Source organism: Chanodichthys erythropterus, chromosome 13 (genome assembly GCF_024489055.1).
Source record: "Chanodichthys erythropterus isolate Z2021 chromosome 13, ASM2448905v1, whole genome shotgun sequence".
In the NCBI taxonomy this organism is placed as follows: Eukaryota; Metazoa; Chordata; class Actinopteri; order Cypriniformes; family Xenocyprididae; genus Chanodichthys; species Chanodichthys erythropterus.
In genome coordinates this window covers 14,076,167-14,082,755 of record NC_090233.1, presented here as the reverse complement: position 1 = coordinate 14,082,755, position 6,589 = coordinate 14,076,167, and positions in this window count along the sequence as shown.

Here is a 6,589-nt window from a genome sequence, read left to right as displayed (position 1 = left end):
AGGGAGGCAGGCTCTGTTCTTGACTGAGGCTGTGAGCTGCTGAATCGTCAGAGCGCGCTCTGGCGAGACTACTGCCGTCATATGGACTGAGTCGAAAACTGCTCCCAGAAACGATATTTGTTGAGTGGGGCACAGCAAGCTCTTGGTTGCGTTGACCCTGAGACCCAGGCATTGTAAATGGCTGAGGAGCACGGATCTGTGGTGTTCCAGCTCGACTCGCGAACGGGCTAGAATGAGCCAGTCGTCGAGATAATTCAGGACTCGGATTCCCGCCTGTCTGAGAGGGGAAAGTGCCGCGTCCATGCACTTGGTGAAAGTGCGAGGAGCCAGAGACAGCCCGAAGGGCAGGACCGTATATTGGTATGTCACTCCCTCGTATGCGAATCTCAAGAATCGTCTGTGACGAGGGGCTATCTGGATGTGAAAATACGCATCCTTCAGGTCCAGCGAGCAGAACCAGTCCTCGGGGCATATGTGCGCGAGGATCTGTTTCAGTGTCAGCATTTTGAACTTCCGTCTCATGAGGGAATGATTCAAAAGTCTGAGATCCAGGATGGGTCTGAGACCACCATCTTTCTTGGGGACCAGAAAATAGCGGCTGTAGAAGCCTGACTCGCTTTCCGCGGGGGGAACTATTTCCACAGCTCCTTTTCTTAGCAACGTCATGACTTCGGCTCGGAGGACATGGGCGTCGTCCGGATTGACCAAAGTTTGAAGCACCCCGCCGAAGCGAGGGGGCCGGCGTGCAAACTGGAGCGAGTAACCCTGAGTTACGATCCCCATGACCCAATCTGACACATCGGGGATGGCCTGCCAAGCCTCGGCCCGAGTGGCAAGGGGTTGAATGATATCGTGTGACAGACCGCCGCTGAGGGGGTTGTACACCGAGAGTAGCGGAAGAGGAAATTTGCTCTCTTTTAGATGATATAAAAATTTGTTCGCCGTGAAAACGGCGTTTGGAGTGGGCGCAACAGTTGTGTGCCCAGTTGTCACTTGAAACATGTTTCCCACGCCCGGATTTAAACGAGGCGGAGGGGAAAGTGTTCGTGGGAGCTTTTGGGGTGGTCCAGTCGTGACGGGACGATTCCCCATCCTCTTCCTTCCTGGCAGATCAGGATGACTTCGGAGGCACCGGGTCCAGCACAATCTTGGGCCGGGGTCCCTGGCGTCTCGGGAAGGGATGGCGCTTGGCAGAGCGCGAGCGCTGGCGCTGCTCCTTAGGTGGCGCTGACTGCGGTGCTGCAGGTGGAGCGGGCTTGTGCTGCTGAGCCGACGCAGTCCTGGGGCGGCTGGAAGCAGAGCTGGAGCGCTTGGGCAGGAAATGTCTCATGGCCTGAGACGATTTCTGTGCCGCTGTGAAGCGTTCAGTGAAGCCATCCACTGCAGGGCCGAAGAGACCAGAGGGAGAGACCGGGGCGTCTAAGAAGGCCGTCTTGTCATTGTCCTTGATCTCCGTCAAGTTAAGCCACAGGTGGCGCTCCAACACTACCAGGCTGGCCATGGAACGGCCGATGGCCTGAGCCGTAGCCTTCGTGGCTCGCAGGGCAAGGTCAGTAGCGCTGCGAAGGTCCTTGAAAGCCGGCGCGTCAATCCCAGACTCGTCCAGAGAGCGGAGGAGTTTGGCCTGGAAGACTTGGAATATGGCCATGGAGTGTAGCGCAGAAGCGGCCTGTCCTGCCGAAGTGTAAGCTCGACCAGCTAAGGTGGAAGTAGTCCGGCAGGGCTTGGAAGGGAGTGACCTCTTAGCTTTCCATCCCACAGCCGCGGGAGGGCAGAGGTGAGCAGCCACTGCTTCGTCAAGGGGTGGCAGGTGCTCGTATCCCTTTTCCTCGGCGCCGTCGACGGCAGTGAGGGCGGAGCGGTGCGTGGTATGAAGGCGGGCGGAGTACGGAGCGCGCCACGACTTCGTCAGCTCCTCGTGGACCTCGGGAAAAAAGGGCGCTGCTCGCTGGCGAGGGGCTTGGCGGCGGCCAGGCAGGAACCACTCGTCAAGGCGACTGCGCGACGGCTCCTCAGGTGGGGCCCAGTCGAGGTCCAGCTCTTCTACGGCTCTGGATAGGATGCGGAGGAGCTCGGCATCCATGCCCTGGCCATGTTCAATGGGCTCCAAGGGAGGCGGGGGGCGGGATCGTCCGATTCGCCAGCCCACACTTCTGCTTCGGAAGCCGCAAGAGACATGGAGTCGTCTTGCTCGTCGTCTGTTCCACCGAATGAGACAAGGTCACTCGCTTCCGCAGAGGGACGCTGCTCAGGCCGAGAGAACAGGACGGGAGAGGGTTCCCTCGGGGGAGAGGGCGAGGCACGCGGGAACTGGGCCGGCGTGAGCTCGCCTATCTCCTGGCGCTGGGTCGCTCTGCCCCGCTGTCTCTTCCTAGCCGGCTCGCGGTAGGAAGGAGACGGGAGGGCGCGAGCGGCGAGATCACCCTCTGTGAAGAAGGCGACCCGCGAGCGCAGGGAACTGAGACTCATGCACTCGCAGTGCGGGCATGAGTCCCCAGTGAGCGCGCCGTCTGCATGGGGCTTGCCCAGGCAAGCGACGCACTCGCTGTGACCATCACCGTCGTGCAGGGGGCCCTGCACGTGCCACACGAGTGGCGGGGCATCTGAGAAGACGCCGTTGCCGTGAAAACGGCACTTGGGTGGCTCTTTTAGAGCGGCGAGGGCCGCGGAAGCTCTAGAAGCGGTGAAAACCGCTGAAATACGCTCTTTTAGAGCGGCGTTAAGCCGCGGTGAAGCTCTCAAGACGGCGCGCCGGATGGCGGCAGGGGACACACAGGAAGCGGCCGGGAGCGGGAAGCGGGAGGCGGCGACTCGGCGACGGCGCTGACGCTGCAGTCGGAGAGGGCGCCGGCGCTGTCCTCAGTCCGGCGAGTCCAGGCGAGTCCGCTGCGGGAGCCTCTTCAGACGGCGGCGAGAGCAGTCAGGAAGGCGGCGAGCTTCTCGGCTTCAGGCGGAGATCAGCGAGGAGATGATGAGGTCGTCGCTGAAGGAGAAAACACTGAAATCCTATGGCGAAACGCCTGCTTATATAGCCCTTAACCCCGCCCATTTCGGCGGGAATATTCGCGCGCTTTGTCGCCATAGGCCGCGCAGCTATGCCGCGCCGTCATTGGTTCAACAACTTGTCTATGAGTGAACCAATGACGGTGCAGTTACACTGCGTTATTGAAAAAGGCTTCAGCAGCGGGGAAAAAGGGAGACCTTCCCCATACGCAGTACGAGTGAAGTATCGAAAGGGAACTGCCTCTGCAATCCACCCAAAAACACTCTATGCATTGAGGCAATAGGGGATCCTTGAGTGCTGAGCCCATTTTTTTTATTTTTATAAATGCAATAAATATTTAGATTTATAGATTTGAATCTGTCAATACATAACGTAAAGATGTACAGGCAAATATAACAAGTAGTGACACTTAACCTACATTTTGAAATCTTTATTTGAAATTGACAGTATTTTTATTTTGAAATCTTTATTTGAATATGGTAACATGACACCTCATTTTACAATATTTCTATGATTAAATCACTGGCAGAGACCCCTCCCCTATCAGCCAATCACGGTGGGCATAGTTAGTAAGCGTGACATCATCGAGGTTAGCCCCGCCCTTTCTCTAAGCTTAAGACTTCTGTCTATTCCTTAGTAAAAGTTGGTTTCAGCAGCTTTGTGAATAGGTTTTAAGAGAAAACTCTTAGCTAAGAACTTTTACTGCTCTTAGTGATACTGCCCCAGATTTTTTTGGCATATTGAGATTTTATCCTAATGGGTTTTTGAAAGAAAGAAAAAAAACCCCACATGAAATCTGATTTTTTTTTTTTTTTTTCCCCCTCATAGCTCATAACTTTCCATAACTCTTGATTTTTTTTTTTTTTTTTTTTTTAAGCTCACAGCTCATTGGTCTGTTAGTGATAATTGTGAGCAGGGTCATTATCTTTAAATATACCTAAAATTAAAACAATAATATAATAAAATAATTGTAAATAATAATAAAATATTATTTACTGTAAAAAAATATGTTATAAACATGCTCTGAAATAAATTAAAATGTGAAAAAAAATTACCTTTCTGTAAAAACACTTTACAGTAAGGTTTCATTTGTTAACATTAGATTAACTACGATGAACAATATTTCTAAAGCATCAATTAATCTTAGTTAATGTTAAACTCAACATTTACTAATACATTAATAAAATCAAAAGTTAATAATGTGTCTGTTAATATTATTTAATGGATCTGAGCTGACATGAACTAACAGCTGTATTTTTATGAACTATAATGTTAACAAAGATTAATAAATACTGTAACAAATGCATTGTTCTTTCTTAGTTTCAGTAATTTTGATTAATGCATTACTTATTGTAAAGTGTAACAAATAAACGTGAGCATATTTTATTTCAGCTAATTGCCAAAGCAACATTTCTTACTTTCATTTAGTTAGTTTAACTAAAACAAAATAAACAAAAGCTTAATAAAAACTACATATACATATTTAAAATAATAATAATGACAAGAACACAATTAAATTACTAAAAAATCAAATTAAAAAATATTAACAAATGCTATAATAGTATCTAAAACAATGCTCATTCTGAGTGTAACGTATGTTCTGTTTTGGTTCTGTTGGTTCTCCTTGTTTTTGGTTGATTACAGTATTTAAGCCCTCCGTTTCTTCAGTTCATTGTCCAGTATTGTTTGTGTTTGACATGGTTGTGATCTCCTGAGTTTGTTATTGGATTAATTATTAAAGACTGTGTATTTTTCCATATCTCCTGTCGTCGTGCACTTCACTACAATCAGCTGTGACTCTGAGGTGCCTCTTCAACACTTACAGCGCAAAAAGACGAATCATCTGTCACTCCTATGAAGATCTGTGGAGTGCCTGGAGCCAGCGACGAATCCAGCGAGATCTTTTTTCAGAGTCACATGGATAATTGGGCTCTATGACTCTCTCTTCATATTGTCTCATTCATTGAAAAACTCCATAAAGCTGCTGAGTTTGCGTTTTTCTGCTAACAATAATTGTTGCTGAGATTCCGAGAATAGCCAAAATGAGGATCCAAGGCCTCTGATTTCTCCTTCTGAGGTGATACAGCACCGTATGTGTGCGTTTCAGATAAGGACAGCAGTGATTGTGAGCCCCAGCGCTTGTGTTGTTGTGCAATTAGTCACTGGTCATTAGCTGTTATGAAACAGAAAGAAAAAGAGTTATTTTAGTTATATAAATAAATAGTTATGTTCCACAGAGCGGGCACGGTAATGTATTCTCAGAAGGGTAATTATAAAATGTTATGATGCAGTGCATGTTGGTCTCAAGAGTTGACATTAAAAAGCCTGAAACATATTGTTCTGTTGAATATGATTAGTGGGCAAAATATTGCAGGACGGCTTGAAAGCAATGCAATATTATGATTTATCTACAGTGTATTGTTCTCGTGACTGAAGGAAAATGTTGCTTTGTATCCCTTTTGCATATTCTGCTAATGAATGTTTTGGGCAGGTTGGGTTCACTTGCAGGCATTTCTCTTGGGAATTGATTGACACTTCACTAAGCTCCACCCACTTTTGCTCGCTTAGACAAGCTTTACAGACCGTCCCATTGGAATGAATTGGAATTTCCATAAACAGTGAGATTTTTTTTAATAAGCCGTGCTCGTAAAGTGGTACAAACTGAATGGATGTTTTTCTAACATGGGCTGGAACGAAGTGTGACATTGCAAAAGGGTTGCAAAGCCATTTTTCTTCCCATACAAATTGTTATATTACACAGTAACGTGATTGCAAAGTGTGACTGAATCAGCACGGAGGCATACGCTTTCACATGCACTCACTGAAAAGAGAAAAGCTTCATTTCAGTGTGATTACAACTGATAACATTAGTGTAAGAGAACCGTTTCATTAGCACATTTAAACTCTTTTGATTCTTTAACATGAACTGAATCAATACATAAATCAAATGTGTTCTTATCGGGTATAAAGGCAACCACCATCATGTTCACTTAAAGATTTGGAAAAGGACCATTTGGAAAACCTTGTCTCACTATAATTACTGCCCTGGCAGGATATTTTCAGTTTTGGATAATAGAGTGCATTAGTTACCATCCACTTTTCCATTCATTTCTCCCATAGGGATTTAAAAAAAATCTTTCTTAAAATGTTTTGAGCCATGAAAAAATCCAACCAGATACAAAGTACATTATAAACTTTGATTTGAAGCAAATATTTGGAAAATCAGACAAAAATAGAAAGATCCAAGACTGTGCATTTAACAACTTTAGTGACAGAAAGAACTACAATCCCATGAAGCATTGCAAACAGCAAAATTGGATTTAAAACGATGGAGAAATATTAAAATACTCATTAAAAATGTTGGTTTTATATATGTATATATATATATATATATATATATTTATACACATAAGAACTAAAGAGCTATTTTGCTTGTTTCAAGTCTCTGATTGGTGGGATTTTCTGTACAGCATCATGGGTAATGTAGTTTTTCACCACAAATTCCACTGTTAAACACGTTATTATTTTAAATCTAAGTTGAAATAATGTGGGCTGACGTTATCAACAGAAGCAAATACCATCAAT